We start from the raw sequence: 10,882 nt of genomic DNA, 5'->3' as shown, positions 1-10,882 counted from the left end.
GATGGAAAGTGGACGAGCTCTGTGCAAGGGGAGGGGGCTCGGATTTGCAGGTGTGTTGAGGCTCAGACTTAAGTAGCAGAATATCAGGAATCTGAAAGATAGCGCCTGACAATTCAGAGGCTGGATTGTTGGATCAGAGAGGAGGCTTCCCTGGGTGGGGCAGCTGCTATGCTGACTTCCACTTAAAAGGTAAAGGTACCCCTGCCCGTACGGGCCAGTCTTGACAGACTAGGGTTGTGCGCCCATCTCACTTAAGAGGCCGGGGGCCAGCGCTGTCCGGAGACACTTCCGGGTCACGTGGCCAGCGTGATGAAGCTGCTCTGGCGAGCCGGCACCAGAGCAGCACACGGAAACGCCGTTTACCTTCCCGCTATAAAGCGGTACCTATTTATCTACTTGCACTTAGGGGTGCTTTCGAACTGCTAGGTGGGCAGGAGCTGGGACCGAACGACGGGAGCTCACCCCACGGCGGGGATTCGAACCGCCGACCATGCGATCGGCAAGTCCTAGGCACTGAGGTTTTACCTACAGCGCCACCCGCGTCCCGACTTCCACTTAGGGCGGTTGCTTTTGCTTACTGGAAGAAGGTAAGGCAAGGCGATAAGGGAGTTGGCATGGTGCAAAGGCACCAGCGGACTCTATCTGCCATTGCTCACAGGGTATTTGCACCACGCTGACCTCCCTGGCGTCTTGCTCTTCTCTCTCCTTGCAAGTAGCAGCAACCCACCTGCTAGGGAGCTAAGCATCACCATACCTGGTGAGCCACTTCTGGCCTGAGTTAGGCATAGTACAGACCATAGCACACCTCACTAGCCAAATGTAGATGGATCCGTCAGGGATGGAGCCAGAGGGGGAGCAGGCAGAATAAGCAGAAGTTCTCATCGTGCCAAGGAGAAAATATTCTGCCCCCTTGACTCTGGCCTTTTACTCTCAGATGTTATTCCTTCCCCTGGAGAGTCTGAAAAGGAGGCTAGTGCCGGAAGTTGCAGCTCAAACCCTGAGACCTGAGGTGGATCTACACACAGGAAAAACCCACTATAAATAAGTCAGAAATTAAATCATCATAACAAAAGGGGGGGGGGAACCACTATGAAAAGCGTTTAGAAATTTATTTTGCTCTCTGGTGCCATCTGATGTTGCATGTTTATAACACATTCAAAACACTGTTTCTTGACTAATGTAGCTGAGTCCCTGGTAAGGAAAAAGAAGATAGACACCAAGAAGGAGGGGTCCATTTCTGCTGTGCTGTGTGGCCCCTGACCTTCCCATCCCATAATTCTACCACCCACAACCCTGCCTATTTTATACAGCTGCAATCAATTGCATGGTGTTTGAGGAGTTTCTAAGAAAATCCTCAAAAAATCTCATTTTTTGAATTTGCTTTTTTTAAAACAAACAAACAACTAATTCTGTTCCTCCCATCCCAACATTAACAGTGATGGATATTTTGGAAATAGGGACAGCAACAACTGAGACAAGGTGACAAAGTACTGAATTTAATAAGTCATTCATTAACTGGAGGGGATAGATTTATTTTCAGCCCATTCCAACCACAGCCAACGCATTATCCACTAACTTATCATGGATCTGTTGCAGGGAACATACTGTGTTATGTTTTATTTATTGGTGATAAATGCCACAAAATAGATTTTTTATATAAAAAAGCGTCTGTGATATAATATATTTCAAACCTCTCACACAAATATACTTCCCCTGATTATTACAAATCTTGCAGTTTAGACACTTCCTCCTTCCCCATCTCGATATATAGAATGTATTCATCCCAAACTAGCAACAAAAATGTATGTGCAGATCCCCTGCGACATCAGGAATTGTGTGCATACAAGGTGCTGGGTGCATAAAATGGTGTCTCCAGTACGCTAGGGCTGTATCCATTGGTTATCAAAGTTTGATTTTGAGCCACATGCACAGCATTGAGCAAGCGGCGAGTGCTCAGCTTTTACATCACCAGTTGCCTGTGGGAGAGGAATTACATCTGGCCACCTCTGGCCTCCAAACACTGATCTTCGGGCAGGTAGAGCCCTACAGTTGTGCTGCAGCACACAGGATATTCTGTCATATTGACCAGATATGGTCAATCAGTGTGGTGTAGTGGTTAAGAGCGGTGGACTCGTAATCTGGGGAACTGGGTTCGCGTCTCTGCTCCTCCACATGCAGCTGCTGGGTGACCTTGGGCTAGTCACACTTCTTTGAAGTCTCTCAGCCCCACTCACCTCACAGAGTGTTTGTTGTGGGGGAGGAAGGGAAAGGAGAATGTTAGCCGCTTTGAGACTCCTGAAGGGGAGTGAAAGGCGGGATATCAAATCCAAACTCTTCTTCTTCTTCTTCTTCTGATCTTCGGGCAGGTAGAGCCCTACAGTTGTGCTGCAGCAGACAGGATATTCTGTCATATTGACCGGACGAGGGAAGAAAGTCACGCTTTATGTATTTATGCCTGCTCCGACCAATTCAGCTGCCTTATACTTTTTTGCCAATCATAAAGGGGCCAACGTTTCCACCTTGTGTCCGAAAAGAGAACAAAGAGACATGGGTTGCTTACAAGGCGAGGTCTTGGACTCAAAACACAAGGTTCTTGGCCAAGCCCTGGCATTGAAAATGGGTTTTGTAGCTATGTTCCTAGTTAAACCTGTGTCAAATTAAGCTCTGTTTTCCTCAGAGAGAAGAGCAATTTATTCCCATTCCAGAAATAAATGACTTTTGACCATGAGACAGCAGACCCTCCAGGTGTCCCTATTTTCCAGGGACAGTCCCGGATTCACAGGTTTCTGATTTGATCCTGGAATATCCCTCTTTTCCTTAGGACATCCCCATTTTCGCTGGAAAAATGTTGGCGGGTATGGAGTTCTGCAACCCACAAGCCAAGGAGACTATTAACTATTGTTGTAAACAGAATCTGCCCTTATTCCCTTATGGGGGACACAAGAGCCCTTATAGAGTCCTTTGTAGGTTCTCCATCGGTAGGAGAAAATAACAGGCCAACCAGAGAATATTGAGAAGCAAAGCAGCTAGTAAGCCTGATCTTTATTAAAGCTGTTGCAACAGGGTGCTCCCCTCACACGCGGGAGAAGGAGAAGGACCCAGAACAAAGGTGTGCCTGCCCTTATATAGACATTTTAAATTCCCTGCCCTGGAGCTCCAGACCACCCCTCCATACATCATACCTACATCACAGAAAAGGTGGTCTACAACAGAAATTTGAATGTTCTTGTTTTTCCTGTCTGTCAGGTTATCTGATAATGCCTTATCCGATTGCCTTTCCTGGTATTCTGGCCATTCCTTTGAGATGGTAATTACCCAATTCCTGAGACAATGGGAAGGTTCCCTCACCCCCTCCCTCCTTGCAGAGAAAACATTTGGTCAGTTTGGGAGTCAAAATGGTTTCAGGACGGTCTTCTTGTGCTGCTCCAGACATGTGGTCCACATATCTATGTACGTGCTTGGTTGGTACGTTTATGAACATTTATTTTTTATATATATAAGACTTTTAAAAAAATTATTTCAATATACAACCTTTAGAAGACATCTGAAGACAGCCCTCTATGGGGAAGTTTTTTAATGCTTTATTATGTTTAAATATATGTTGGAAGCCTCAGTGCTGGGGCAGCCCAGTCAGATGGGCAGGGTATTATTATTATTATTATTATTATTATTATTAAATGGGACATTCCTATATTCATTGGAGAAATGTTGGAGGGTATGCAACCCATATCCTGCCACCAACACCACCAATTTTATTCAAGATTTAGCCTTTCCCGAAGAAATCCCACGAAGTAAAAGAAACCTGTGGCAATTGTCCCACTTGTGGCATCTCAGCGATCGATTTGCAAATTAAGCCCCTGTCTGGAAGCACCCTATATCCAGAAGGCAAATGTAAATGTTGCTGAATGGGTACATAAAGCCGCTGGAGAATAATCTTCAGCAATGTGCAATGAAGGGAGATGTTCATGCAGTTATCCCGGCTTGTTGTGGAAGAGGGATGTTGGCTGTATACAGTACTAGCAGAGGGTAAGCAGCCATCAGTTTAGTTCCTACTGTAATAGGGCCCATAGTGTGAAATTTGCAAAATTTATTTATTTTTTTCAATTGCTATTCTTTCATATGCTCCAGGTCCTGAGTTCCAGGAATCAAATGGCTCCACAGAGTCCTGAACGCTATGGACTCTCATCCTTGGACTAAGGCAGGACAGTGGGCACCTTGGCTGAGCTTGCTCAGCTTCACAAAGGATAATAACAAGGAGCATTCTGGGAACTGTAGTTCAGAGACCATTGCATAAAACTCCATTTTATTTCCTGTCTCAGGCTCCTCTCTTCAAAATGTGATCCCTTCAACAAGTAAGGAAAGAAGAGGATGGAACTGCAGAAAGCATTTGGCCGTGTGTGTGTGTGTGTGTTCCACTAGAGGGCAGAGGCATGTAAGGACAGGGGCTTAACCATATAATAAAAAAAGGTGAAAGAGTTAATAAATTATTTGCTTTGTAATTTACAAACCTGAAGGGAGGAAATGGGGATGTTGACCTAGACTGGATTCCTAGCATTTTGGGCCTGCGTGATCAAACTGAAAGGACCAGCAGATGAGTGAAAGCTGGTGGTAGTTTGGAAGAAAGTGAAAGTGAGCAACAGGGAGGTGGAGGGGCAAAAGCATCCACAATCTTGCAGGAAAATGTCTTGCCATTTTTGTACATCCTGCTGCAAATTTCTGTTGCATGCAATTGTCTTTCCAGCATAGATTCTAACAGCGCAAAGCAATTTAAGAGAGACAACTATATTTTACGAGTGTTTAAAGCGCTTTGAAGGAGACTTCCTTTTCTATGAGGTACATGCATAATTTTGTAAAAAAACCCAACAACCCAGCCCTATCACTCTGGTCAAACAGGTTTTGCAGGTTTTAACAATCCTAGGGTTGCCATACTTCAAACAGTGACAATCCAGACAGAAAAGTTGTTGAGCGTTTTTAACCAAAATTGCCAAAAAAGAAGAAGCCGTTTTTGAGCTATTTTTATGGGAAATTGGCAAAAATGGCGTTGCTGATCTGGGCTGCCATATGCATGGACATTTTAACGATTTCTGACTGCTGTATTACATATATGTGTCCAGGAAATCCCAGATGTATGGCAACCCTAAACAATCCAAAACCTGCAAAGCGTGTTTGATCAGAGTGGATCATCAGAAGTGGCGTGAGTATACCCACCTGGAGTGGCAACCCCTTTGAAAACTAACAGTCTGGAGAGACAGTTTTTTCAGAGAGTGGTTTGAAAGAGGGATTAATGGGCACACTCAGCCAATGTTTGCATTTGGCAAACAGGTTTTGCAGATTTTCCCATTGAAATGAACCCATTGCGGAACCTGTTTGCCTGCAGGTGGCGGTGGGGTGAAATCAACGCGTCCGCACAGAATGGTGCGTCTTTCAAATCAGTTTCAGCTCTCTTAAGAATTATTGGCTGCCTCCAGCCTATCACACGTACAGCCAAACTGTACACATGTTTGTTTGGAATTAAGTTGCATGGCAAGGTCCCAACCCCTCCCAGGAAGTGGAATAAAGACACACAAAGCAGTATTTTAGGTTAATGGGTGGAAAAAGGCCACAACTTTATTGGTTACAGAATGTGAGTGGTATTGGCTTAGGCATTGGAAACCACATGACTATATCTGACTCCTGCCCGTCCTCAGGAGTCTTGGAAGGGTTAACCACCAGTAGGGGGAGCCCTGCTGATGCACATCAACTAGGAAGTCCCCCAGGGTCACCACAAGGGGATGTGCCATGGCCATAGCCCCCCCCCCATCTGGGGCTTCGGATAGAGACCATGCCCCCTGGATTCCTTTAATGGAATACCCTTGAATTAGGAGGAGTTGATGGCCTTTGAAGGACTTTATAGATCACTATAAAGTCCTTCAAAGCCCATCAACTCCTCCTCCTAATTCAAGGGTATTCCGTTAAAGGAATCCAGGGGGCATGGTACCTATGATCTATTATCTATTATCTCGTTGCTTGGTCCCTGCTCCTGCCCACCTAGCAGTTTGAAAGCACGTCAAGTGCAAGTAGATAAATAGGTACCGCTCTGGCGGGAAGGTAAACAGCGTTTCTGTGCGCTGCTCTGGTTCACCAGAAGCGGCTTAGTCATGCTGGCCACATGACCCAGAAGCTGTACGCCAGCTCCCTCGGCCAATAAAGCGAGATGAGCGCCACAACCCCAGAGTCGGCCACAACTGGACCTGACGGTCAGGGGTCCCTTTACCTTTACCATTACTTTTAGGTGAAAAGCCAAATGGCTTGTGCCAATTTGCCAAGTGGGGGAAAATTCCTACCAGGTCCTTTAGACAACCAAGGCGACCAACCGAGGTCCATAGCAAGGTCAAGAAATAAAGAGGCTAACCTAAGGGTGGGAGAAGTGACCAAGCAGGGAGAAAAGGGGCGAGTCCTTGACTGCGGGTGGTTTAAATAGCCCACCCCCCGCCCCTGGACCGCCCGGATTGGACGGCCTAGGGATGACATGGCCGACGACCATCCAATGGGGCAGGGGCAATCCCGCCCCATGCATGTGGGGAGGGCTTGCTCCCAGCCTGCAACGTCATCTCCCCAGGATCGGGAAATGGCTTTCTCAAGTTGACGTGCATAGGATGCGGTCTTACTGTGGCATGTGCTATCACAAGAAAGAGCATCAAATGTATGCTGAGGTCAGCGATCAAATGCATTTATATTTGCAGAATGTTAGACTAATACGTTGAACGGACACGGGTGGTGCTGTGGGTTAAACCACAGGGCTTAGGACTTGCTGATCAGAAGGTCGGCGGTTCGAATCCCAGCGACGGGGTGAGCTCCCGTTGCTCAGTCCCTGCTCCTGCCAACCTAGCAGTTCAAAAGCACGCCAAAGTTCAAGTAGATAAATAGGTACAGCTCCGGTGGGAAGGTAAACGGCGTTTCCATGTGCTGCTCTGGTTCGCCAGAAGTGGCTTAGTCATGCTGGCCACATGACCCGGAAGCTGTTCGCCGGCTCCCTCGGCCAATAAAGCGAGATGAGCGCCGCAACCCCAGAGTCGGCCACGCCTGGACCTAATGGTCAGGGGTCCCTTTACCTTTACCTTAGACTAATATGTTACATTTGTTTGTGTTTGTATGCTAGCATAGAGTATTTGTCTTGCCAAATACATAGAGGCGGTTTGTAAGGACACAATAATTACTGGTACAGGCATGTAGAATTTCTCTTAGCAGGTCCTAGATAACCAGGGAGTACACCCTTCCATCTTTCCACAGCTACTCCCTCCAAACCTCTGGCAAATGAGTCATTTTGAACATGAACTCCTGAAAGCAAATTTCTTAAACGTTGTAGTCTTCCTAGATTTGGCCCTCACATTGCACTCCACCAACTCTAACACACATGTTTTTGTGCAGATAACAAGTGTGAAATAGTGGGTAGAACAAGGCCATGGCAGTTCATCCCTGCTTACAGAGCAGAGCTTACAGAGCGGCTTTTCGGAGAGTCGCTGTCTCCGAGCTCTGTGTAACTCGCAGGGCTTTCCTCCTTAGTTTTATCTTTCTCAATTTTCAAAGGCAGACAGAGCTCTACCCCATATACAGCTGTTAAGTGCCTTGTGGGATGCAAATATAACAGATAAATAATAAGAGCAGCGTGAAAATTGAACGGGAGCAAATGTAAAAATAAATAAATGATTAAATGTGTGGTGAGCCACATTGGCTTGCCAGCTATGTTCCCTGTGAGGTATTGCAGTTGATATCAGAAGTACCTGATAAGATGTTCTGTTCTAAAGTTGCAGCAGTACGAGGAATGAAAGGTGGTAGGAAGCCATAATTTCAGGAAAGGATGTTACAAAGAATCTGGAGAACATGCTGCACAGTGGGGGCCTAATATTTATTGCCCAATTTATTGCCCCACCACCACCACACACACCAGGGATGCCAACTATAGGGGCAGAAGGGGCTTTGCCCCCTCAATATTTGTGGGCAGGGGGCTGAGCTCCCCCAATACAGTGGTACCTCAGGTTACAGACGCTTCAGATTACAGACTCCGCTAACCCAGAAATAGTACCTCAGGTTAAGAACTTTTCTTCAGGATGAGAACAGAAATCGCACCATGACGGCGCTGCAGCAGCGGGAGGCCCCATTAGCTAAAGTGGTACCTCAGGTTAAGAACAGTTTCGGGTTAAGAACGGACCTCCAGAACCAATTCAGTTCTTAACCTGAGGTACCACTGTATTGAGGGCCCCCCAAACAGATCAGCCTCCCACTTGCAAACATGCCCTCCGCATTCCCCACCCCCCACAGCCACCGGCAGAGCACTGGTTGGGGGCCAGAAGGAGATCTTTGCCCTCTGTGCCCTCCAGCCCCTGCTGCCACCAGGGTGCAATGGGGATCTTGTGCCCCCCCCCAATTGCACATTAAGTGCATATGATGTCATGCAGCGGTGGGTTCCGTCATTGTGTGGGGCAAGTCTGCGCCCCTGACACACTTGTAACTCACCAGGAGCTTCTCTTGCACACACTCCACTGAGATGAACAAGAGCACCGTCCCGATAGATCTGCCTGTCAGATCTGCTTGACTTCAGCCGTGTACCTATTAGGGATATCTCGTCCAAAACTGGTTTGAAGTGCATATCGTGATACTGTTTTCATAATTTTTGACTATAGTGAATCGTGATGAGTGATAGGGCTGGGTGATATATCATCCAAAATTAGTTTCAAATCCATATCATGGTATTGGTTTCATAATTTTTGACCTGGCAATATATTGTGAATCGTGTGTGTGTGTGTGTTACGCAAAAATTATGATGCAAGCAAAACCGTGAAGCCAGCCAATGCCTCTACGTAGCTCCATCCTGATTTCAGACATTGTGATATATCAGTATATTGTGATGTTTAGCTGGTGGTATATCACGATGCTGAAAACCAGATTTCGCCCAGCCCTAGTACATATCAGGGTGCCCATGTGCTTCTCAGTGTTCTCCATCCCTGCTTTTTTCAAACCTCTGCTGTTGTTTACAGCAGTCACTTTTTTCTTGCTAGTGTCACTCCCTTCTCGCTGTACTCACTAGTCTCTCTCTCCTATTCCTCAGCAGCCTCATGGGAGAGAGATAAAGGATGTGGAGCCCTCAGATGTTCTACCGACCCTTCACGCAATACCTTATGTTGCCTTCAGCGTGAAGTTCCAGATTCAACAGAGTGACTTTACCTTCTCTTACTGAACAAGCTAACTGACAGGCTTGCTCTTAAGAGCATGGAGTGTGTGTGTGTGTGTGTGTGTGTGTGTGTACAAAGGGGGCTGCAGAATGGGAGGAGGCCTGGAAATGTGGCTGGTCAGTGTGCAAAGGAGAGTTGAGAACAATGAGCAGGAGGGAGGGGTTGCAAAAAGAGAGGAAGCAGGAGGCATGGGAATGTGGTTGAAGATGAGAGCAGGGGCACGAGAGCTTCTGCAGAACAGGAAAGATTGGTGGCTTCATAGCTGGGTGGAAAGTGAAATGGGTGCTTTGTAGCTGCGCTGTGTGGGAGGAGGAAGATGCAGGCAGGGCCAGCCCAAGACATTTTGTTACCTGAGGCGAACCACAAAATGACACACACACACACACACACGAGGGAAGGAGGAATGAGTGAAGATCTGCATCAGGCGGAAAGGCAGATCTGGACTTCAAGGAGTGTGCTGCTGCAGAAGCAGAAGGTGATGCATTTCTTGGAGGCAGGATCTGCTGCCCCTATGGATCTTGCCACCCGAGGCAGTTGCCTCAGCTTGCCTCATGGGTGAGCCGGCCCCGGATGCAGAACGTTACCATGAAGGGTGGTTTGTGTGCAAGGGAGGGTTGCACAAAAGGTGTTGGAGGGAGGAGGAGGCGTGGGCATGGGGTGCAAAGCAGGGCAGCAGAACAGAAGAGAGAGGTGGTTTCAGAAAGAGGTCTGGGATGGTGAAAAGCAAGCTTAGCAGTTGCACACCGTTATGTATTCAGTGGTCTGTGTTTGCCTGAGCTTGAGTCTGGACTAAGGATTCTCAGCTCCTGTGTTCTGATTCGATACATGATGTCCAACCACAGAACATTTCAGGATTTGGGCCTCTGCCATTGGCCCTTGGACTCGTGATTCGCAGCTTGGAAGTTTAGACAGCCAATCATGTTGGGAGTGGGAGTGGCCCGGGCTTTCAGGAATGTATATCAGCAGCCCATTGTCCAGTTCTGTTAGTTCAATAAAGGTTCTTGCTGTTATCACTGTGTTTTGCCTTGTGGGAACTCACCTACACTTCACACACAGCGGGAAGGGGAAGCTCTGGAGGGTTAATGCAGTGTGAATGGTAGGGGGTTGGGAAGCAGAGCGAGTAGTGAGGCAGCCCCTGGCCATTTATAATTTCATAGACACACGTTCCCCATCCTCAGTCATCCTTTCTTTTCTAAATTAAAAAGGCCTTAATGTTTAGCTTTTCCTTGGAGGGAAGGGACTATTGTGGAAAATCCGAAGGGTCAGAAATCTTTTGAGTTTTCACTTGTACCTCATAGGCTTGAGTACAAAGCTTGAAGGTAAAGAATTAGCACCATCAGACGCTAAGAACTGCCACATTATGACATTGCTCAGAAGAGGAGAAGGGGAGAGCTATGCCGTCATAATATAAATGTTATACCAGATCAGGTTTTTAAAGGCTTGAGTCCTGTTCAGTATCTATCAGCCCCACAGAAAGCAACATCTGGCAGGATAGAGATTTGCCGCAGAACTGGACTCTGAACATTTGCTGCCACCCGTATCTCTTGGGCGTAAGTTGCTCTGACATTCCTTCTTCGACTGCATTGGGGAAAATGCCCTTGTAGATGATTAGCTGAACTGGACGACTTCCCGTCGGCAATGTGATTTTGAAGTACAATGTGTGTCCTGTGGGC

The 10,882-nt window shown here is 47.1% G+C and overlaps 1 long non-coding RNA gene across 1 annotated transcript; it reads left to right on the top strand.

Annotated features, from left to right (window-relative positions):
- The first annotated feature begins 4,039 nt into the window (after nucleotides 1-4,039).
- LOC310668011 lies at nucleotides 4,040-10,169 on the top strand. Its single transcript, XR_014506539.1, has 3 exons — nucleotides 4,040-4,352; nucleotides 4,742-4,849; nucleotides 9,104-10,169. It is a non-coding gene; the product is annotated as an uncharacterized lncRNA (long non-coding RNA).
- Nucleotides 10,170-10,882: the final 713 nt, after the last annotated feature.

This window comes from Podarcis tiliguerta (genome assembly GCF_965153285.1).
Source record: "Podarcis tiliguerta genome assembly, chromosome: 17".
In the NCBI taxonomy this organism is placed as follows: domain Eukaryota; kingdom Metazoa; phylum Chordata; class Lepidosauria; order Squamata; family Lacertidae; genus Podarcis; species Podarcis tiliguerta.
This window is presented reverse-complemented; position numbering and strand designations above follow the sequence as displayed.